Source organism: Neovison vison, chromosome 5 (assembly GCF_020171115.1).
Source record: "Neovison vison isolate M4711 chromosome 5, ASM_NN_V1, whole genome shotgun sequence".
NCBI classification, from domain to species: Eukaryota; Metazoa; Chordata; class Mammalia; order Carnivora; family Mustelidae; genus Neogale; species Neogale vison.
The window spans coordinates 139775363-139801377 of NC_058095.1; positions in this window are offsets into that span (position 1 = coordinate 139775363).

Genomic DNA, 26015 nt, shown 5'->3' on the forward strand with positions numbered 1-26015 from the left:
ACTTTATACCAAATAAGCAGAGACATTATTGCATATCTGTTCATAAATGATATTACTGTCTTTGTTTATGGTCATAAAATTTAGATTTTTACTCTTGGGATACGTTTATATATGTGGCTACATCATATGCATTATTTAATGGTTCTAAGAAAAGAACAGGTAGCAATTATTTATTTCCAAAAGAGGAAGGAAAAAAAAAAAAAAACACTTGAACCTTAGAGATCAGCTGTAATTCTTATCCAGCTTTGGAATGTCTAGATTCCTATCTGAGTTAAATAACAAAGAGTAAAGAGAGTTGTTTGATCTCTTCTTGTTCAAGCTTATTTGTCCCTAAATAGGGGAAAATAGAGATCCTTTCATTCTTTCTCAAGGGTAAGTTATTGAGCAAATGCATATTTTGGACTTCTCAGAAGAATCGATAAGAATAATAATAATACTAATGATAATAGTAGCATTATCATAAAAATATTGAGGTATTTCATCAAGATATTGTTTAACTAAAGCCCACACATAGTTCAAAGAATCATTTTACACTGTTTTACTATTATCTGGTTATTATTAGTTGTGAACAGTTTCAAACAACAGCCTAACTGAGCAGGAATTTAATCTGGATCAGTGGCAATCAGGCAAAAATGCCTTCTCAATGAAAGAATATAGTCTATGTTCGTAGTGTCTTCTTTTGAGGGCCTTCTATCACAATTTTTTCTTGAATTATGATTTTAAGAGACTCACAGTCCACCAAATAATTCAAATTGAAATAAAAGTGGAAAAAGAAAGTTGTTATCCTGTTTCTCCTTTGCTTCTGAGAAAATGCAGAGGGATCAGGAGCAGCAGCAAAGACCACCAGCGAAGAACAGCTGTCTTGTGAAACAGCAGGAAGGAGGCGCTCCAGGAAGGACAAGAGGGACCCCAAAGAGAGGTCTGTAACATGAAAGGGTGTGTGTCTGGAGGGCGAAAGGCAGGATGACTGTGAACTTCTGAAACTGGTAAGTAAACTGGCAGGGTGACATAAAATAAGAAAATACTCCAGATACATGACTAACCAAACACAGAAATGTCCAAAGGAAATGCAACTCAAATTTAGAATATTCTTTAACTGCTCTTAACTAAACATCTGTAAAATGTTGTTTAAGTGAATGTTAAAAGTCATCAGACACCAATATATCTTTTAGGTAGTATTTTCATGAATATTCGTGGCTAGTGAAACAAACTGCATACATTACTTTGGTATTTCCACTGATGATGACTGATGGTTCTCGGCACCACTTTTACTAGGTAAAATCTTTGCCTCTTCCCAACACACGCTCACCACTTAGCTTTTTTTTTTTTTTTTTAAATCCCTTCTTAAAATGCTGCTCAAAGCATCTTCTTTCTATTGCCTTTTACCATGCCAGTCATTCTCTGATGGATAACCCTATCACTTATTTTATGAAGCTCTGTCCAGCTGCTTTTGGTTCTGTTTACATACCCAATATAATCCTGTCCCACATATTTTCATGTGTGTTTGGGGCGTGTTTTATTTGTCATTAAATCAAGCGGATTCATATGACCATTTTCCTTGAAGATATACTGCATCCTTTCCTTTGTTAGGTGCGTGGTCATTTAAGTGTTCCTGAAACTTCTCTGGGTTTTTTATGTTTTATTTTTTTTCCAATTTATTTATTTTCAGAAAAACAGTATTCATTATTTTTTCACCACACCCAGTCTCTGGCTTTTTTAAAATGCAGCCCCATACTCTGAGGAGCTTGTTTTCGATGTTATAGGTAACTCTTCTGTAGGTAAGTGTTCCCATGCTTTATGCTTAAAATATACTCATTGAGGGATGCGTGGGTGGCTCAGTTGGTTAAGCAGCTGCTTTTGGCTCAGGTCATGGTCCCAGCGTCCTGGGATCGAGTCCCACATTGGGCTCCTTGCTTGGCAGGGAGCCTGCTTTTTCCTCTGCCTCTGCCTGCCTCTCTGTCTGCCTGTGCTCGCTCTCTCTCCCTCTCTCTCTGACAAATAAATAAATAAAATCTTTAAAAAAATATATACTCATTGAAATACACAAGCATTTATATCCATGTTTCACTACTTTCTCATATATTTGGTAGCAAACATTTATGAATTCTTTCAATAATAATCCACACCTTGTTTCTCCCATATAGCCTCCCTTGGCTGTTGCATCTCACACTTATATCTATGTCCCTTCCCTGCACTCCTCTGGAAAATGTCTTGTACTATTCAGTAATAAGATCCCTTGATTGTATATAAAGGGAGTACCCTAAGCTCAGAGAGGCAAGTTTCTGGACTTGGAGTCATTAAATGAGATGATGTGTACAAAGTTATTAAAGTAAGTACTTTGAAAGTTAGTTATTATTATTGGTATGGTGGTAATTTCTTAATGGATCCATTTAAGATATTTTTATCTCCCTAATTAGACTCTATGTCCCTTTAAAGCACTTATTGAATTTTTACTGTCTTGTATAGCATTTGCAGCTCAGCAAAGTGGACAAAGTATTTGTTAATTGTTTGATTAATGGCAGGAAGGCAGAAGACAGGGAAAAGAATTAGAGGAACTACAAAGAATCAAACAAATCCTACCAAGGCATAAAGACTATAAGATTCAGATGGTTACAAATTGGAATTGAGTGGGAGATGGAGGCTATTGCAAAAAGCTTCCCAGAGATAATATTTTAAAAGCTGAAAATTCTATTATTTGACAGCTTCTGGCCCATTTTTCTTGCAAAATCAAAAACGTAAACATTATTTAGTCCCAAGATAGTGAAGCTCTGATCTTTTATATCCTTTATATTCTTCTATTAACTATTACACACAAAAGGATGCATAATTATAATACAAAAGATTAAGTATAATTGTTTTCTGAAAGGCACAGAATTCATTAAGGAAAACAAAATAAATGGAAACTGCAATGCACAGTTATAACAACAAAAAAAAAGTCTACAAAATAGATTCCAGGAACATTACAATAAAATGTTAGACAAAGTGGGAACCAGGAAGGGAAATGAGTTTTAACAGAAAGAAAAGAAGTTTACAACCTCCTGTGGCTCAAGGGAGAAAAAGCTCACCCACATTGCTCCCTTTAAGAGTTTTTCCAGGTTTAACTAGCTGTGTGGAGGTTCCCATATGGCTATTAAAGAATTATATTATCAAATAGAAAAATAATAAGTATATTAAAAACAGTATATAATCATGCTATTAGAAGAGAAGGGCCATGTCATGAGTGCATTATATTTAAGAGTTTAGAAGAGTAGGTACTCAATAAATGCTATTCTCAGCTAGGCTTTGAGAGCTTACTTTCTAAATCCAATATATAACTAAATAAATAATGCAGCCTTGATAACCCTCAAAATAGAAAGTAATGGTCCATTAAGAGAACACATTAAGAAGTCTTATTGACTCATACATGGACCCTTCAAGCGCCCATTATTAGCCAAGTGCTCCCATCAGTTGTATTACCCACATAGAAAAAACAGTCTTCTTAAATCCACCTTCAGGCCGTAAATTCCCGTTCTTAATCAGCTAGTGACCAATGTTTCTAATTTGAAGTTTTATAATTTTATTTAAAAAGTTACAATTTTTGCTTTAAAGTTGCATTTTTAAGTGGCACGGCTCATTTTTAGAAAGCGATAACAATCTTTTTTCCTTTTTTTTTTTTTAAAGTAGGCCTCATATCCAGCAGAAGGGTTCTTAGTTATGGCACTGCTCTCATTCGCGCTGTGACCACGAAAGGCAGAAAGCAGTGGGTTCTTTTTCAATGACCCTGTAGTCATATACAAATCAGCATGCTAACATAAATCATTCTGGTCATTTTCTATCAAATGCCACGGGTACAAAACAGACTTATGATTCATTTGTACATTGTATGAGGATATTATCTCTGCTTTCTGAACGAGCAGAGGATTCATTTCATACAGACCTGGAAGACATGTTAATGAATTTGAATGCATTGGTCTTCAATTGGATACTCAGGTCACCTATATTAAATCGTTTTTAACTTCTGGCCATTTAAGCTGGGAAGGTTCTTCCATCTGGGTTTCAGGAACATGCACTGTTAGTATGTTAGTTAAAACTGCTCTCTTAATTGTCCCCCTACCTCGACATTCAAAGCTCCTCTTAATACACTGGGTCATGTTTGATAGTTTCCTCAATTTCCAGCCTGGAACCCCATGCAAAATTATTCCTCCTCAGCTATTCCTGAGTAAGTTTTAGCTCTGCCTTTTTGATCTGTGTTTCCCTGAGTTGACTGCATCCCAGATATCTTTTTTCCACTTTTCCTTTTGGTATCACTTTCTCCCTACTCCCCTCAAGCTAGTCTTTCTGTCATCTGGATTCTTTCTCTTAGTTATAGACTCTCTTTATTCCCAACCACCACCACTTCTGGGGCCTTCCCTGATGTGGACTAACGGTTACTATTCTTCCAGCTCTACTCAGACAGCTTTTGGCATGCTTCTACATTAGCATTCCCCAACCTCTTTTTCTATCAGTAGATAAATGATGGCTTTTTTGTCTGTGGAAAGGAGGTAAATGTAATACACATTTAATTTGAAAGGGGGTTAGTCATCACATAAGTCATTATTCAGATATAGCTGCTCAGCAATTTATACATCTGGGAACGAATTAAGTATGTGTCATGTGGAATCTATTTGACACAAATTTTAATCTCAAAAACATTTGTGAAGAGGAAGTTGATGATATCCTTTCTTTTAGCGGAAAGGGCAAGGCTAAATGAAGGCTGTATGAAAAGGGATGGAAGAAAGTATCTGACATAATTATCTACGGAAAGAGGAAAAAAAGGAAACAAGAAAAAGGAGAAGGTAAAGCCAGCTAAAAGGAAATAAAGGAGAGGAGAGGACAGGTGAGAAGGGAGGGAAGGGAAGGAAAACAGAAAGAACGTTAGTTTCACTGGGAGCATTGTTAGAGTAAAATATTTGTGTTATAGTTTACAGGCCAAATGAACTGAAATCCTCATTCTATAGCTGCAGAACTAGAGCAGAGCTTGGATGGAAGGCCCAGAAGATGCATCTTGCCTCTCCCTCCTCTCTGTAATGCATTGACACTGGCTTCCCAGCGACACCTTTCCCCCCTTTGTGTTCTTCGGGACTACGGCCAATATTACAGGTTGTCCTCTTAACTCAGAACTCCTTCTTCTCAAGCACAGAAGAGAAGAGCTTATCTACATTTATACTAAAAAAGAGAGAGAAAAGAATTTAGCCAATGATATATAATAAAAAGATGATATCAATTATCATTGAACCAAATATTCAATTTAACTAGTTTAAGATAGTTTACTAGTTAAATTATTAATAAAAGGTTATGGCTTCATTTCAGTCTGGTTCCTAGAAGGTAAACAGTAAAATATGACTCTCAATAGGAAAATAGTTATGTAAAAATAGTCCATTTGCATGCAGGCACTGAAAGAATCATTTATCCAATTTAACACTATTTCCATGATTTAATGATAAGCAAGGAAAGAAAATAAAGAAAAGCATGTACAGTTAGTGTCATTTTTATAAATGCATGATGAAACTTCCCTAATATGTGTATGTATATACATATAGGGATATGTATATTGTCTTATATATTCTTGTATAATGTTGATTAGGCATAGGCAAAAATATATAATATCTAAGTTGTTAATACAGATTTCATGGATGGGGGTGTGTGAGGGATGTGAGTAGAAAAGAATAGGAGAGAAAGAACGAGAATCCAGTTGACAATCGAAGGGGGTGGTCAGTGAACAAATATATATATATATGTATTAGTATAAATAAGCACTTATACATGAAATTTATTATTTATACACAATTTTATCTATGTATAAGTGTATATAAATGAATTCATGTGTGTCTAGGTCCATGTTTTTAAAAAAAAAACTGGAAAGAAGAGGACTTAGCTCTCTCTTCATTCCATCCATCATCCACTAAAAACCACAATTACACATTCAGAGTTGTACAAACAGAGGTGCAGATAAGCCTTCATATAACTCATCTTGTCTCCTCTCCCTACAAACTTACACAGTGGGATGTAAACTGACACTTTAGGTTGAAAACCTCCAAGGAACACGAGTAAACCTAAAATGTCAGAACTCTACAATGACAATTCAAACTTGTGAGAAATGCCAAGGTAATCACCCCAAATGCTTGGTGAAAACAATAACCCTTGAATGCAAAAATTAAATTAGCAACAGAAAGAAGAAACCGAAGGAGGATATATATACCAGTTAATAGTCAAAATTATTTTTGGTGTTTTCAAAAGCATATGATAATCATTAACAGAGCTGATTTTCTTTCTTTTTTTTTTTTTTTTCTGAGAGAGCGAATGAGCCCATGACAGCGAGTTGGGGGTCTCGGAGGGGCAGAGGGAGAGACAGAATCTTAGGCAGTTTCCATGTCCAGTGGAGCCAAACACTTAAGCGAATGAGCCACCCAGACACCCCCAGAGCTCACAATTTTTTAAATGCATATTTGCTATTTTGCTCTTTCAGCTTTTAATCTTCTTTATGTTCTCTTCTCTTGTTTTTTATTAAAATGTTTTGCTTATAAATTATTTTGAAATTGAAATTTTATTTTTATCTGATTAATATGTGCCCAGTTCTAATATTTAAATAATTTAATAAATCTTAGAATGAACAATAGCAGCCCCTTGCCTTTCCCCTGCATATCCTGATTCCAGCCACTCCAAAGTCTGTCATGTTATTTTAGCTTTCTTTTAGGATCTACCTCTATACATCTAAATGATATATTAAAATCTCTTCATTCTGGGTGTTTGCTTTACACATTATCTACTGAATCCCTACTATGGGAGCTTACCTTTACCTTACATTTCCCCCTGACATATAACCCAATACCAATTCTTACAACATTGTCACGTAAGGATTTTAGTTTAATCAATATTTACTCACACCTGTTCTACATCAGGCAATTATTTAGCTCACCATATTTTTTCTTAAGAGATCTTTGTTGAGTTCTCCTGTTTGCTATTCTGATCTAAATTGGTCTCGCTGATCATACCTACACCACTCTCATCTTGAAACTTTCCTTACTATAAATCACTATCTCCCTTTTAGATTGGATCTACTATTTCCTGAAAGCCAAGACTTCTTTCTTGGTACGCTTCTCTTGGGAGCATATCTCCTGTGAGCTTTCTTTGAAAGAGTGCAAGTGAGATAATACTTGTTAGGGTGATATGTTATTAATTTGATCTATATTTATAACTAATAGCTTGATGGAGTACTGAAACTGATCTTGGAGACCGTTTTTCCTCAGAATGTTGAGGATGTTGTCTTGTTTTCACTTGCCATCTAGCTGTTAGTGAGAAATCTAACATCATGCTGAATCTAGTCTTTCCTGCACAAACTGTTCTTTTTTTCCTGTTTTTCAGAGATTTTATTTATTTATTTTAGAGAGAGAGGAAAAGAGCATGCAAGCATGAGGAGGGGACAGGCAGAGGGAAAGAGAATCTGAGCGCATGTTGAGTTGCGAGCCCCCAGGGAGCTCTGTCTTACCACCATGAGATCATGACCTGAGCCAAAACCAAAGATAAAACCAAGAATCAGACACTCAACAAACTAAGCCACACAAGCATCCTTGTATTTTTTCCTTTGGGAAAGCCTTTGGGATTTTTTAGCTTGAGGTTCCCTATAATTTCATGATCATTTGTCTTGATGTACTTTATTCTCAGCATTTAGCAGGCCCTTCACATTTGAAAACCGATGCCCTCAGTTTTAAAAACTTCCCTTGATAATTTCTTTGACAATCTTCTATTTTTGTTTTCTTTTTTGTTTCTTGTGTTTGAGTTTCCCAGTAGTTCTGTTTGCATGTCCTGTGTTGAGTCTCTAGTTTTCTTATATTTTCTTTCCTATTTTACATTTTTAATCATATTACCTAGTTTATGATAAAATCTTTGAAAATTATTTAGCTATTCTAGTTTTTCAAAATTTATTTTTCCCTGTTCTTTGATTTTTCTATTGCATATTGTTATTTTTTCATGCAACTCAAAATTTTCATTTTACTAAGAATTTTTTTTAAAGATTCTACTTATTTATTTATTTATTTGTTTGTTTGACAGAGAGAGAGAGAGCAGGCACATGCAGGCAGAACAGTAGACAGGGGGAGGGAGAAGCAGGCTCCACACTGAACAAGAAGCCTGATGCAAGACTTGATCCCAGGACCCTGGAATCATGACCTGAGCCAAAGGTAGACACCCAACTGACTAAGCCACCCAGGTGCTCCAAAATTTTATTTTATTTTATTTTATTTTATTTTATTTGAGAGAGAGAAAGAGGGAGAGAGAGACCACAAAAGAAAGCATGAGCAGGGAAGAGAGGGAGAAGCAAGCTCCTATTGAACAGGAAGCCCAATGTGGTGCTCAGTCCCAGGATTCTGGGATCATGACCTGAGCGAATGGCAGATGCTTTGCTGATTGAGCCACCCAAATACCCCTTTCCTAAGAATGTTAATAACAGTTTTTCTTTGCTTGTTTGCAATTTTCTTTTGTTCCCAGAATTGCTTCTATTTCCTCTAGTTCCCACTTTTTCCTCCTGTTTATTAGCATTGGTATCTTTCACATACTTGCATGTCTATTAATTCCTGTGCATCCATTTACTTTTAAGAATGAGATGCCGAAATGTTAATTGGATGTTTGTTTGGAGTGGGACAAAGCATTTCAACAGAGATGTTTACATAGTAGAATCAACAAATGTGGATGTGGCATTTTTACTATAAAATCCACACATATTGGTATCTGTGTCATTTTTCTTGGCCAGATTCCTCCTAAGAACCCCCTCTAATTTCCTACTTGAGGCTTAGATGAGGGAAGACAAAAGCTAGACTTATAAGCTTGACTTATAAGCACTTAAAAGGCACTGGAGACTACATATTAATATCGAGATTTTCCATTTTTAAACACTAACACCCCTCCCAACCTACTGCTATAAGTGGTGACTGACTGCATATACCCTCTCTTTAAATCTTCTAATGAAAATAAATGCCTTCTTTTCTGACAGAAATGAAAGGAGACAAGTGTTTGTAGCTAACTTAAGAGGGAGTCTGGGGTCACAACTTCTTTATGCAGTCTTCCAAAATTTTAAATTAATTTATATCAATGCTTCATATAGTAAACATATTAAATATTTTTGAAATGTGTTACAAGTATTTTTCTCAAGTTATTTGACTTTTTAATTATTGTTCATTCAAGTAGAACTTCTAAAACTAAAGGATAATCTACAACATAGTAAACACCTGCTCTTAGCTAAATATTAACTACTTTCACTCAAATTATCTCATATATCATATTTAATACAGGTTGTTAGTTTTCTCATTTTATACATGATGAAACCAATATTCTGGGAAGTTAGTAAAGCCCACTATCATATCTCAGTGTCCTAGATATGATCCATGATTCATATGTAATCAGATTGTATTCTTTAGTGAAAATTGGTTGGTATAAATGTACAGTAATCTAAGAAGAAACAAACTGTTATGTTATTGTGAATGTGTATCATGAATTAAGGGGTCTTAATTCAAACAATTGCTGATGCAGTGTTTTCCTCAGTCTCCTCAGAAGAGAGTGAAATTTCTCTCTTCCTAGAACATTGTTGATTCTGGTTTGTCAGGATTCTATAAGATTCTGCTGGTCCCAGTTTCTCTCCTGGGATTTCTGTCAACCTGATTATCTTTACTTCAATGACTCTAGGCTACTTGACTCTGAAATCTGGTTAGCTGAATGCTCTATGAACAGTTCTAGACATGTGAGAATGAGTGAGTACTTTCTAATTATTTTTATAAAGCAAATATATTATTGATAACTAAATCTGACAAAGATATTACAAGAAAGGAATACTGCAGACCAATCTTACCTATTACTATTGATGCAAAATACTAAGTGCAAAATTAGCAAACAGAATTTGAAGTCACATTAAGAAAATCATATACAACTACAAGGTTGAATATGTTCCAGAAATTCAAGATTGGTTCAATATTAGTATTTCCATTAATATATCACATAATAATAAAGTATGTGAAAATTCTTAGATGCTAAATGTCTTCAAGAAATTCAACATTTATGCCTGATTTACAAAACAGATTCAAGAAAATAGGAGTTTCCAGACACTTTCTTAATATGATATAATACATATGCTTTAGTTCTAAAGTCACTTTCTTACTTAATGGGTAATCCATACAGACATTTCCACTAAATAAAAGACAAGGGAAGAATACCCTTCCCTTAAAAGAATACCCTGCCCCTAAAAGACAAAGGAAGAATACCTTAATGAATTCTCAGTAAGGTAGCAGGATATAAAATTAACATAAACAAATCAATGGCCTCCATACACACAAAACATAACCAGTTTGAAGGCACAACGGTAAGGAAAACTCCATTTACATCAACAAGAAATAAGATTATAATTTTAAGACAAACAAAATAAGAAATGTACAAATTTATATAGGATAAACTCTAAAATATTCCTGAAGGGTGGACTTCTGCTCCTATCTGGAAGTGACAAAGCACCCTTCCCTCTACCTGCTAGGGTGCTGTAAGAGGAGGCATAGTGGTGAGTCAGGACTTTCACCACCCCCAGAAGTAAAGAGGCTATTCACTCTGTGGTATCACTGGAAGCCATGGAGAAAGCAGTAATGAGGAGCTTCTTTTCCACATCTCATAAGAAGTATCAGTGGAGACCTATTTGGGAACTTGAATTGTCACTTACACCCCATAGTAACTAGGGGCACCTGATCAGCTCAGGTGTCAATGAAGACCTATTGGAGAACTAGACTTCTAACCCAGTAAAAAGGCTGCCTCCCTCCTTTCCCTGATGGAGAAGTTCCAAAAGAAAAATCTAAAATAGAAGGTTAGATAATATCCAGAGACTTACAAAATAATACTCCAAGTGTCTGATTTAATTGAAAATCACCCATCGTATTAAGAATCAGGAAAATATAAAACAGATTGATAAAAGACGCTCAAAGGATGACAAATAATTTTCATAAAATGCTTCAATATGCAATAACAAATGCATGAAATAAATGAAATGATAGAAAGCCTAAACAAATACAGCGGTAGACATAAAAAAGAGCAAAATGAAAATCTTAGAAATAAAATTATGATAATTAAAATAGTACTAATTAAAAAGTCATAAATGAAATCAAACAGTAGAATGGAGGAGACAAAGGAAAGAATCAGTGAACTTGGGGGAGGAGCAAGATTGTGGAGGAGTAGGAGACCTAAATATCATCAGGTCACAGGAATTCAGCTAGATAGTTATCAAACTATTCTGAACTCCTACAAACTCAACAGGAGATTGAAGAGAAAAAGAGCAGAAATTCTAGGAACAGGAAATCGACCACTTTCTGGAAGGAAGGACGGGTAGAGTAGTGAATCCCAGGCAATATATGGCAAGAAAGGCTGCAGGGGGAGGGGTGACTCCCAGCAACTGAGAGAGCAGTGGAGCACAGAATCGGAACTTTTAGAACTATACTCCACTGAGGGACATCGCTCCACAGGCTAAGCGGGGGTTGGAGCCCTTGCAGGGACAGTGTGGTCTCGGGACCCACAGGGTCACAAAAAGACCAGAACTGTGGAACTCCAGAGCTAGGGGAAAGCAACACATAGAATCCCTGGCTTTTTCCCCAGGATTCTTTAGTCTTTCAAAGTTTAATTTTTTTTCTTATCTTATTTAAAAAAAAATTTCCTCTTTCCTATTTTAACTTCTTTTTTAAACTATTTTATCTTATCTATACCTTTTTAATAATCTTTTAAGTTTTTCATTGTTATAGTCATATTGTAGCCCTCATTGTATTTAACCTTATTTTTGTATACATACAAGTTTTTTTTTCTTTAAAATTTTGGGATACAATTTCTTCTGATAGATCAAAATATACCCTAAATCTAGCACATGACTGTTCTAGTCTCCAAACTGATCACATTTTTTCCTCTTTTTGTGCTTTTTTTTTCAAAAAACTTCTTACATACATTTTTTTAAGAATCTTTTTAAATTTTCATTCTTACAGTCATATTCCATCCCTTCATCATTTTTACCCTTATTTTTGTATATATAGGTTTTTCTTTATTTAAAATGTTAGTTCCCTCTAAAAGAACAAAATACACCCATCAAATGTGTGGCTCTGTTTTATTTACCAGTTATACATACATACACACACACACACACACTCCTATATTTTTTTTTCTTCTTCTTCCTTCCCCTCCTTTCTTCTCCCCCCATTTGGGTCTCTTCTGATTTGGTTAGTATATATTTGGGGGTGGTCATTGCTACCCTTTTAGTATTTTGTTCTCTCATTCATCTATTCTTATCTGGATAAAATGACAAGGCAGAAAAAATCACCACAAAAAAAAAAAAAAAAAAAAAGAACAAGAGGCAATACCAGTGGCTAGGGACCTAATCAATACAGACATTAGTAATATGTCAGAACTAGAGTTCATAAGGATGATTATCAAGTGCTAGCTGGGCTCAAAAAAAGCATGGAATATAATAGAGAATTCCTTTCTGGAGAAATAAAAGAACTAAAATCTAACAAAGTTGAAATGAAAAAAGCTATTAATAAGGTGCAATAAAAAATGGATCCTCTTACTGCTAGGATAAATGAGGATAAAAGAGAGAATTAGAGATATAGAATACCAAATGATGGAGAATAAAGAAGCTGAGCAAAAGAGCAAACAACTACTGCACCATGGGGGAAGAATTTGAGAGTTAAGTGATACCATAAGATGAAACAATAATAGGATAATTGGGATCCTAGAAGAAGAAGAAGAAGAAGAAGAAGAAGAAGAAGAAGAAAGAGAGAGGGAGAGGGGGCAGAAGGTATATTGGAGCAAATTACAGCAGAGAATTTCCCTAATGTGCAAAGAGAATAAGCATCAAAATCCAGGAGGCACAGAGAACCACTCTCAAAATCAATAAAAATAGGTCCATACCCCACCATCTAATAGTAAAACTTACAAGTTTCAGTGACAAAGAGGAAATCCTGAAATAAGCTTGGGAGAAGAGGTCTGTAACATACAATGGTAGAAATATTAGACTGGCAGCAGACCTATCGACAGAGATGTGGCAGGCCAGAAAGGACTGGCATGATATATTCACAGCACAAAATGAGAAAAAGATGCAGCCAAGAATACTATATCCAGCTAGGCTGTCACTGAAAATAGAAGGAGAGATATAAAGCTTCCAGGACAAGCAAAAAGTAAATAAATTTGCAAACACCAAATCAGAGCTATAGGAAATAATGAAAGAGGTCCTCTAAGCAAAGAAAGAGCCTAAAAGTAACAGATCAGAAAGGAGCAGAGACAGCATACAATAACAGTCACCATACAGGCAATACAATGGCACTAAATTAGTATCTTTCAATAGTTACCCTGAATGTAAATGAGCTAAATGCCCAATCAAAAGACACAGGGTATCAGAATGGATTAAAAAAAAAAGACCCATTGATATGCTGTCTATAAGAAACTCATTTTTAGACTGAAAGACACGTCCAGATTTAAATTGAGGGAGTAGAAAACAATTTACCATGCTAATGGACATCAAAAGAAAACTTGGGGGGAGGGCAATCCTTATATCAGATAAATTAGATTTTAAGCCAAAGACTATGATAAGAGAAGAGGAAGGAAGGACACAATATCATACTTAAAGGGTCTGTCCAACAAGAAGATCTAACATTTTAACTATCTATGCCCCTAACATGGGAGCAGCCAATTATATAAACCAATTAATAACAAAATTAAATAAACACATTGACAATAATACAATAATAGTAGTGGACTTTAACACCCTCCTCACTGAAATGGACAGATCGTCTAAGCAAAAGATCAACAAGGAAATAAAGGCTTTAAATGACACACTGGACCAGATGGACATCAGCAATATATTCAGAGCATTCCATCCCAAAGCAAAAGAATACACCTTCTTTCATTGTGGACATGGAACATTTCCAGAATAGACCACATCTTGGGTCCCAAATCATGTCTCAACTGGTATCAAAAGAATGGGATCATTCCCTGCATATTTTCAGACCATAATGCTTTGAAACTAGAACTCATTCACAAGAGGAAAGTTGGAAACAACTCAAATACATGGAGGCTAAAGAACATTGTACAAAAGAATGAAAGGGACAACCAGAAAATTAAAGAATTGAAAAAAAATGGAAATAAATAAAAATGAAAACACAGCTGTTCTAAATCTGTAGGACACAGCAAAGGCAGTCCTGAGAGGAAAGTATATAGCAATACAAGCCTTTTTCAAGAAACAAGAAAGGTCTCAAGTACACAATCTAACCCTATACCTAAAGGAGCTGGAGAAAGAACAGCAAAAAAGCCTAAACCCAGCAGGAGAAGAGAACTTAGAGGAGAAATCAATGAAAGGGAAACAAAACCAGTAGAACAAATCAACAAAGCTAGGAATTGGGGTTTTTTTTGAAGAATTGATAAGATTGATAAACTCCCAGCCAGACTTATCAAAAAGAAAAGAGAAAGGACCCAAATAAAGTCATGAATGAAAGAAGAGAGATCACAACTAACACCAAAGAAATACAAACAATTTTAAGAACATATTATGAGCAACTCTATGCCAGCAAATTTGATAATCTGGAAGAAATGGATGCATTCCTAGAGAATATTAACTACCAAAACTGAACCAGGAAAGAATAGAAAATCTGAACAGACCCATAACCATTAAGGAGATTGAAGCTGTCATCAAAAATCTTCCAACAAACAAGAGCCCAGGGCCAGATGGCTTCCCAGGGGAATTCTACTGAACATTTCTAGAAGAATTAATACCTATTCTCCTGAAACTGTTTGAAAAAATAGAAATGGAAGGAAAACTTTCAAGTTCATTTTAAGAGGTTAGCATTACCTTGATCCCAAAACCAGTCAAAGACCCCAGCAAAAAAGTCAACTACAGACCAATATCCTTGATGAACACAGATGCAAAAATTCTCACCAAAATACTAGCTAAGAGGATCCAACAGTACATTAAAAGGATTATTCACCATGACCAAGTGGGATTTATTCCACGGCTGCAAGGTTTTTCCAACATCCACAAATCAACCAATGTGATACAACAAATTAATAAAAGAAATAACAAGAACCATATGATACTCTCAATAGATGCTGAAAAAGTATTTGACAAAGTACAGCATCCTTTCTTGATCAAAACTCTTCACAGTGTAGGCACAGAGCATACATATCTCAATATCACAAAGCCATCTACGAAAAATCCACAGAGACTATCATTCTCAAAAAACCTTCCCTAAGGTCAGGAACATGGTAAGGATGTCCAGTATCATCACAGCTATTCAATATAGTACTAGATATCCTAGCTTCAGCAATTAGACAACAAAAAGAAATAAAAGGCATCCAAATCAGCAAAGAAAAGTCAAATTCTAACTCTTTGCAGATGATATACTACTTTATGTGGAAAACCCAAAAGACTGAACTCCAAACCTGCTAGAACTCATACAGGAATTCAGTAAAGTGTCAGGATATAAAACCAATGCACAGAAATCAGTTGCATTTCTTTACACCAACAACAAGACAGAAAAAAGACAAATTAAGGAGTCAATCCCATTTATAATTGCACCCAAAACCATAAGATGCCTAGGAATAAACCTAACCAAAGAGGCAAAGAATCTGTACTCAGTAAACTATAAAGTACTCATGAAAGAAATTGAGGAAGACACAAAGAGATGGAAAAATGTTTCATGCTTATGGATTGGAAGAAAAAATACTGTGAAAATGTCTATGCTACCTAAAGCAATCTACATATTTAATGCAATCCCTCAAAATATCATCAACTTTTTTCAAAGAAATGGAACAAATAATCCTAAAATTTATATGGAATCAGAAAAGACCCCGAATAGCCAGAGGAATGTTAAAAAAGAAAGCCAAAGTTGGTGTTTTCACAATTCCAGACTTCAAGCTCTATTACAAAGCTGTCATCATCAAGATAGTATGGTACTGGCACAAAAACAGACACATAAATCGATGGAACAGAATAGAGAGCCCAGGAATGGACCCTCAATTCTATGGTCAACTAATCTTCAACAAAGTAGGAAAGAGTGTCCAGTGGAAAAAAGACAGCTTCTTCATCAAATGGTGTTGGGAAAAATAGGACAGCCACATGCAGAAGAATGAAATAGGACCATTTCCATACACCACACACACAAATAGATGCAAAATGGATGAAAGATCTCAATGTGAGACAGGAATCCATCAAAATCCTTGAGAAGAACACAGGCAGCAACCTCTTCTACTTCATTCACAGCAACATCTTCCTAGAAACATCACCTAAAGTAAGGGATTCAAGGGAAAAATGAACTATTGGGACTTCATCAAGATCAAAAAGCTTTTGCACAGCAAAGGGAACAATCAACAAAACCAAAAGACAAATGACAGTATGGGAGAAGATATTTGCAAATTACATATCAGATAAATGGCTAACATCCAAAATCTATAAAGAACTTATTAAACTCAATACTCAAAGAACAAATAATCCAATCAAGAAATGGGTAGGAAAAAAAAAAAAGAAATGGGTAGAAGACATGAACAGACATTTCTGCAAAGAAGACATCCAAATGGTCAACAGACACATGAAAAAGTGCTCCATCACTCAGCATCAGGAAAATACAAATCAAAACCACAGTGATAAACCACCTCATACCACCAGTCAAATTGGCTAAAATTAACAAGCCGGGAAAAAACAGGTACTGGCAAGGTTGCACAGAAAGGGGACCCCTCCTACACCTTGGTGGTGGGAATGCAAGTTGGTGCAACCACTCTGGAAAACAACATGGGGGTTCCTCAAAAAGTTGAAAATAGAGCTACCCTATGATGGAGTAATTGCACTACTGGATATTTACCATAAATATACAAATGTAGGGATCCGAAGGGGCACATGCACCCGAATGTTTATAGCAGCAATGTCCACAATAGCCAAACTACAGAAAGAACCTAGATGTTCATCAACAGATGAACAGTTAAAGAAGATGTGGTATATATATGCAACGGAATACTATGCATCCACAGAAAACCCAAAATCTTGACATTTGCAATGATGTGGATGGAACTAGAGAGCACTATGTTAAGCGAAATAAGTCAATCAGAGAAAGACAATTATCATATGATCTCTCTGATATGAGGAACTTGAGAGGCAGGGCAGGAGGTTGTGGGGGGTAGAGAGGGAAAAAATGAAACAAGATGAGATCGGGAGATAGATAAACCATAAGCAACTCTTAATCTCACAAAACAAACTGAGGGTTGCTAGGGGATGGGGAATTAGGGATAGGGTGGCTTGGTTGTGGACATTGGGGAGGGTATATTCTATGGTGAGTGCTATGAAATGTGTAAGCCTGATGATTCAAAGACCTGTACTCCTGGGGCAAATAATACATTATACGTTAATTAAAAAAAAAAAAACAGTGAACTTGAAGACAGAATAATAGAAATGATATAATCTCTACAACAGAGAAGACAGACTGAGAAAGAAAGTTGAACAGAGCCTCAGTAACCAGTGAAACTATAACAAAAGATCTAACATTTGGTCATTGGATTTCCAGACGGGGAAGAAAAAGAGAAAGCAGCAGAAATAGTCCATAGTAAAATGGTAGAAAACTTTCCAAATTTGTCCAAAGACATAAATGCACATATTCAAAAAGTTGAATGATTCTGAACTGGATAAACCCAAACAAACCACATCAAAAACATAATAGTTAAACTTCTGAGAACCAAAGAGAAAGGGAAAACAAAAATAAGAGCAACAAAAACAAAAAACACTGAAAGCAGTTATATCAGAAAAGTCATCTTACCTATAAAGAAAAAGCAATCTGAATAACAGTGGTCTTCTCATCAGCCAAATGAATGCCAAAAAGAAGGGTTTCAACAGTTTTTAAGTGTTGAAAGAAAAAAATGCTTAATGCCAAATCCTACAGTCAGGGAAAATATTCTTCAGAAACTAAGGAAAAACCAAGGCATTCTTCATAGGCAAAGAAAATTTGTTATCAGCAGATGTGAAAGAATGAGTAAAGCAAGTTATGTAAACAGAGGAAATGACAAAAGATGGAATCTTGGAACATCAAGAGAGAAATAAGAACAATGCAAAGAACAAAAGTATGCATAAATACATTTTTCTTCTCCTCTTGAGTGTCCTAAATTATATTTCATAGTTGAAGCAAAATTATAACACTATTTCATATGGCACTAAATGAATATAGGGGAACTATTAAGACAATTATAAGTGGGGAGCATAAAGGGACGTTAAAGAAGGTCAGATTTTTCCATTTAACTCACACTGGGAAATAAGTGGTAGATAATGAGAGCAAGGTTTCTAAAAATATTTACATTTTTATTTTTAAATTATTAATAGTAATAAAACTATTACTATGAAATCATGTTTGAATCATGTGTATAAAATATTTTGAAGGGGTGACTGGGTGGCTTATTTGGCTAAGCATCTGCCTTCTGCTCAGGTGATGATCTCAGAGTCCTGAGATCAAGCCCCAAATCAGGCTCCCTGTTCAGCAGGGAGTCTGCTTCTCCCTCTGCCTCTCTGCCTTCCACCTCTCACTCTCTCTCAAATAAATAAATACATCTTTAAAAAAATTAAATATGCACAGATATCAATATAGATGTATGTGAATATGTGTGCATACCTATATTTCCTTCCCAGCATAGCATATTCTAAAAGGAATCATACTAAATAGCAATGAGCAAATCTAGTACCCAGAAATTCATTTACAAATATCATTTTCCAACAAAAGGAAATTGATACTCCTAGGTCTGAGTCAGGGGAAAAATAAGATGAACTTGGAATATCAATCATGGGATTGCAGAAAGTAAGAAGCTGCTGAAAAAAAGAAAAAGTGCCATGTCTAAAGAAGTCAGAAGACAATTGCAAAAAGCTACCAGTGCCCATATCTGGTACATTTTTAACCAGTAATTACTTTAGATAGTAATACTTTATAGTAAGTATCCATGAGTTTGCTCTAACACAATAAACAAACAATAAATAAGGTACGTGGGTAGATAGGTAGATAGTTATATTTTAAGATAAAAGGGACTTTTTCTTATAGTACAATTTGAATATAAAAAGAATCATAAAAAGAGAAAGCCATCATTCTGCAGACACACTGCAATAACAGTTCTAGTAAAGTATCATCATTGTATGGTAAAATTAGTTGGGAAAAGTATTATGAGAAATGGGATATTTGCAAATTTCAAACTATCTCCCCACAAGATGCTTACTAAAGTGGAAAATAATAATTTTATGGGGAAAAATCTTGGCACACACCACCTCAACATAGTTATCAAAGTTACTATCACTAATATGAGATGTAGTCATCATGTACTTGGATGCTATGGAGTGAGAAGGGTTCGACTAATTTGTGTTACTCTTGCCAAAAAATGTATGACTCAGACTCAAGGAGAAATGTAAATTAAATGCAACCACAGTTCCTCGACTGGATATCAGAACAGTGAAAAAAAAAAAAGTAGTGGACAACTGGTAAGTTTGAATAAGGTATCTAGATTAGTTAATAGTATTGTATCAACATTAATTGCTTAATTTTTATAATTGTACTCTGGTTATATAATTTGTTAACATTTAGAAAAGCTAGTAAAGGATTTTCAGAACTCTTTGGTATTGTTTGCAACTTTTTATAAATCTAAAATTATTTCTAAATAAAAAATTTAAAAAAGGAAAAGCAAATAAAATCATTATTTAACGTCTGCCTCTTCATTGCAACCTGATTGGCCATCACCTATGGATTCAAATTTGTTGATATAAATATCTTGAAATATTTGGAAATTTATGCAAAGAAAATGGGAGTTACACTGTATAAAATAAATTCAATATCCTATACTTGTATTTGGTTCTAAAAGATTTTAAGTTAAAATGGTTGAATTTATGACCATAGTTATGTTATTAATCTTTAAATTTAGACTTAGATTACTCTGTAGTTTATAATTGCGAAGCTTTGTTGCTTCTTCCTTTCTTCTATGTAAACTTCTCATGGGTGAATAAAAAAAAAACAAGGATAGATTAGGAAGTACTAAAATAATTCAGGCTCTTATCATCATATTTTTCCAAATAAAGTTATCCCAATATATAATCTTAACAGGCAAGCCCTATTTGGTAAAGAAAATATGTATAAATGTTTGTGTTTCAGACACAGAATAAATTATAAACAGGGTAGCAATTTCATATGATTGGCAAAGAATAGAGCATATAAGTGTTTTGAACTTATTTTTTTTTTTTGAACCACAGTTTTATCAACATTTATCCTGATTTAGATATTTGGTACACGTGCAGGCAATATTGGAATTGAGATAAAATATTTATACTTAATGTATTGTGTAAGGCTAAAAAGAAGATAATATCTTATTTGATAGCTTGAGCTAGCTGGAATTTGACCAGTTAATATGAATAACTTTGCTTGAAATCTTTATTTAGATGATCAGAATTTAGATGGGTAAGCTGCCTGATTAATTCCAGATTTCAAATATTTTCATTCCAAATTCTCTTCCTGCCAAGATAAGTATTAGGAACAATATAGATGAGCACAAATGGTTTTGGAAATTTTATGTTGTTTAGGGTTAAAAATAAGTGCATGATATTTAAACTTCAGTTGTACTTGGTAAATATATTCTTTGTCAAATTCTAATTTTTAAACATTTTTGAAAGTAATTCTTGCAAGCTTTTGTCACACTCAGTATCCTTTGGAAGATGAATCCCAGTTGGCTGCATTTCATAGCACCTGCAATTTTCGGAAATAACTAAGATTTTCAGTTGACATGTCTCAGATATCAATTTATGTTACAAGTTAAATGATTGTATCTATATGCTTGTGAGTCAAGGTGCCTTTGTTAAGGAGACTATCTAAAGATGAAGAGCAAATAAAGTCAAACAGTGATTTAAATCTCAACTCAAGAGGGAAAAATATACAAAAGTAATGCTTGGAATTTGACCTCAGCTGTTAAAGGGAAAATTAATTACAAGGATACGTAGAAGCTTAGCTTTTTCAATGTTGCTGGTTTCATAAGCTAAATAAAAAATATCTTTGGTAGTATTGCATGATATATGTAAATCCAGCAGTATTTTGCTAAATCAATATTCTACAACTAAAGTTTGTAACATATAATAATGTCTCATTATTTTATGAGTTGACATTCTGAGATTTAAAATAAACAATGGAAGACTAAAAAGGGATGCAGATTGCCTGCAATTTGGGCCCATATCTCACACTTTTAGTGGAAGAAAGTTCTCTCAAGATTGGATAAAGAAATTGTACTGATTTAATTTGTTTAGAGCCCCTGGAACAAAAATGGTCCAGGAATGAGCAGGATAACAAATTAATAAAAGATTCAATAATAGAATCGCAAAACAATCAGAAAATTTTGTATACAACCATATAACTGGCTCACTCTTAAAACATTTAGTTATTATTTGGAAACCTGAGGATGTTGTGGGGGGGTGGTTTGGAAATTTATTTTATCTTATTTTTCTTTTTTAAGGATTTTATGTATTTATTTGACAGAGAGCAAGAGGCCATGAGAGAGGGAACAGAAGCGGGGGAGTGGGAAAGGGAGAAGCAGGCTTCCTTCTGAGCAGGGAGCTCAATGCCGGGCTGGATCCTGGGACTCTGGGATCATGACCTGAGCCAAAGGCAGATGCTTAACAACTGAGCCACCCAGGTGCCCCAGGGCTTGGAAATTTATTATGTATGTTCAGCACTAGGGTTTAAGGATGGATATTAGGATTTTAAATAAGAATATTTGAAAAGGTATCAGGGATTTTGTCTAGTTGAGATTTTACCTGATTTTAAAATACTATTAGGAGATAACAATTGACCCTTTATAGTTGGATTTTTAGGGAAAAAAATTTCTCAAGATGCAGACTCCTTTGACCCTAGATCTTCCTTGGAATAGAGCAAAGGAAAAAAAGAAGAAGAAGAAGGAGGAGGAAGAGGAGGAGGAGAAGAAAAGGAGGAGGAGGAGGAGGAAGAGGGAGAAGAAGAAGAAGAAGAAGAAGAAGAACAAGAACAAGAACAAGAAGAAGAAGAAGGAGAAGAAGGAGAAGAAGAAGAGGAGGAGGAGGAGGACAAAGGACAGCTAATGGGGCAATTATAGGTAACAAATTCTGGGCTTTATGGACTTGGTTCTCTAAGACAAACCTAGAAAGATAGAAACAAAGTTGTTGGGTGGAAGAGATGGGCAGAAGCACAAATGCCATTGAAGGGCCCATGTTCCCCTGCAAAAAATGATTCTGGAATGCTTCAGTGACAAGGCAGACTTTGAGAAAGACTGAGAAATACTTGGGAAGAGCTGATAGAAATATGTCCTTGCAGAGAGGAATGGGCTGTTTCTACCTTGCTCATCATTATGTTTCCAAGCCAGAAGGGAGTATTTAACCCTTAGATACCACTTGGCAAAACTTTAAGGGAAAAAAATGCAGTCACTCCTCCTTTCCTTCCTTTACATTTTGGAACTTCAACTACAGAATTCACTATAGTATGTTAAGTTATTATACAGCATGCTGAATATTGAGAGAAAACTGAATGTCAAGCAGAATAGAAATCAATCAAATTCTATGCACTATTAGTTTCAGAATATAGAAAAGTTACTTACTTCCATTGATCTTCAGTTTCCTCATCTGTGAATGGAGATTAATAAAACCAAAATTAAATATAAGAAGTGTATCACAATACCTAATGTAACATGGAGTGAGTAGATTGAATAACATAACTGATAGATTCAGATTAGAGAATACAGAATAGAAAAACTACAAATTTGGAGCAATAAATCTGTTGAAAAACTGGCCTAAAGGAAGAGGTTGCCTTAGGAATGTAGCAAATGGCATACTTACTCCTGATTTAGACAACAGTACTAGTTATGAGAAGGGCAAGCTGTTATATCCCCTAATAGTGGTGAATATTTAGGAGTTATTTGGGCAATGCTCTAGCCTAGAGCAAGGAAGATCATTTCTCTCACTGGCTGTTGCTTAGTAATCCAGTTCTAGAGCAAAGCTAGTGTTAGGTTGTATAGGGACCTAAGCTGAATCTCTGTCCTACTGCTTCTCCAATGAGAGTAAGAAGAGAACAACTGGTAGGAATGCCTTTGTAACTGCAATGAAGTGTTACCTGAAGACTTATGGACAGAGGGAGACATAAGAAAACAGTGTGAGAATCTAGTAGTTATTCTGAAGACAACAAACAGAAGCTAGGGAAGGCTTTAATTTCTACCACCAAGTAGAGGGCAAGGAGTATGGGAGATGGGCTAGGGTTGTTGATGTGGTTGCTTCTGGGGTTGTGGTGGGCTCTCTGTGTCATGGACAACAATGAGAATAAGCTTGGGGTGATAAGAAGGAGAGTCTGACACACTGTAATTCCAAATCCAGGGGAAACCACAAAAAAAGCAGATGTCTAAACACAAATAGAATGTCTTATAATTTAGGCTCATATTTCTAACACAGTTGGCAGAGAGTTTCTAGAAGAAAGGCAGATCTTAAAGATACAAAAAATGAGGGAATAAAAGTTAACATTCAAAGGAATACATTAAAATATGGCTGGCCTTAAAATGTAATAGGCACATTGAACTGAATTTGACATTCTTGGCAATTTTTAACAAAAGATGAATACTTTCATAAAAATAGAAATTGTTTATCTAAATTAGATGACAAACATTATTCTTTTTGAAGTCTTCTTTGTCATAGATCTTTAATTTTCAACAATGAATGATGTCTTCATATATTTTTACCCTAAGCCTTTCCTTCATTCTTCTGAATTTTCGTTTTTCTAAATACTCCTTTGTGCTCAAAGGAAAACTAATGGAATAGGACTGATGCACTTGGTAAAACAGCTCAATCATAGTTGGACATCAGTATGTGTAATCCCACTTCATTATAGCCTTTATGACTTCATCTATCTCATAACTCACAGAAACTAAAATTTTTATTTTCTTGATTAATAATTTCTTTTTTGAAAAAAAAAGATATGTTCCAAATCATAAAATTAAAGCCGTGTTTGTTTATAAAAAATAATTCTGTGCAAAGCTCCATCTTCCCATTACCTAGCAATATCGTTTATACTAACAACTGGTGAGTCTCATGTTAAAGTCTCATCAGTAAATCTAAGCTGAGTTTTAAAAAATTCTCTAATCACTTCTTGGCCTTTTGGCTAAGATCAAGTATAAAAAATTCTCTAAAAGACATCATATATATATATATATTATATGAAATGCTGAAATATATATATATTTCAGCATTTGTTGTAGTAGTATATATATTTCAGCATTTGTTCATATATATAAATATATGAAATGCTGAAGTATATATATATATCTCAGCATTTGTTGTAGTAGGCCCTGGAATATAGTCAGTAATAATTCTGGTCATCCTTAAGAAGCCTCTGTAGTTTGGTGAATCATTGGATAAAGTGTATGAAAGTAAATCAAGAATACAGCCCTGTGGCATATCATATGATAAAGAATCACATCTCTAGGATAATCACAACCTACTTCTATCAGCTTGTAGTCCAAACTTCAATGTGGATTTTTAGAAGGAGTCTAATGGTGAATTTTAGCTAAAATTTCAAAGACGGCAGGTGAACAGAACATTTTGTTTCATTCCCAACCAAATTGTAGGCTGTTTGCCTTCCTTTTTAGGCAGCTTGTCCAACAAGTTGCTGTGGTAAGGTATTTTGGATGCTCTTGATGAAAGAGGTACTACCTAAAGTCAAATAGCTCTTAAGTATAAAAGTTAAGATAGGAATCCAGGTCTCTTGACTCCAGTTTTTTGGCCAAAATATATACCAAAGGGCTTAAGTCACTAATCCTTTGTGAGAGAGTTAAGTAAATTTGGGTTTTATTTAATAATCAAGAAAGCACCCAAGTGTGGTTCCGTTAGAGAAAGAACACTCCTTTTGACGTCAGTGGAAACAGGACTTTATATTGAATTCAGGGTAGGGCTCTAAATGGACATTCCTGTTGCTTGATCATATTTCTTAGTAATCTCTTAATATTTACAGATAGAATGCCAAAAAAAAGTTAAGTGTGTGTTAATCAGTTCCTAAAAGGATTAGACCTTAACTTTAAGTATTAAACCTTTGCGTATCTTGTCAAAACCCTCAGTTTTGTTGGAATCCTAATTACTAACCTATTCCCCTGTGCAGATGGTCATGGGGAGGAAGTTCCTTCTCCCTGGACTGAAGTAATTTATTAGTTTGTTGACAGATTACACAAGGCTGAGCTCTCTGCTTATCACAGTTAATGTCTCAAATATGTTCGAGGAGTGTGTATTTTGTACTTGTAAGGTCATCGTGTTACCACAAGCTCTAGCCTGTTTGTTTGAACAAGGGCAAGAACATATACATAGGTCATTCAGTAAACTTATTAGTAGGAGGTATGGTGGTTAAGATAAACACTCTATCTACATAGTACGTGGAGAAAAGCTCTCAAAATTCCTAGCTTGTCTTCATATTCTAACACCAACCCAAATTTTACACAAACTTATTTATCTGTCCTTCATTTTACATACATGCACATAGTTTATATGCATGAAAATGTCCTTATCATGCATCTGTATGAAACAGATTTAATCCAAGCAGAATTATTTATAAAATTAAGAAGTAAAAATATATCTGAGACCATCACAGCTAATACTTAGGACGTATCTCTAAATTTTTCTTAATATATATAATATTTTAATGCAAAAGTATGGATTGATGAGTTTCCTAAATTTGTTACCTAGTAGGAATATTTACTTTTATATTTCCTAAATCAGTTAGTATTTCTGAGGCCTTTCATATAATTTTAACATTTGGGATTCAATACCCAGTCTAATCTATCTCTTCTCATCAAATTTAAGAATAGTAAAAAGGATGAAAAATTTCTTCTGGTAGTCACATGGATTCAGGTCAAAATCCAATTATTGCCTGATGTGTTTCTTAAAAAAAAATCAATTAAGTAATCAGTGAGTATGTCCACAACTCAGGAACACTAGAGTTGTGAAGACATGA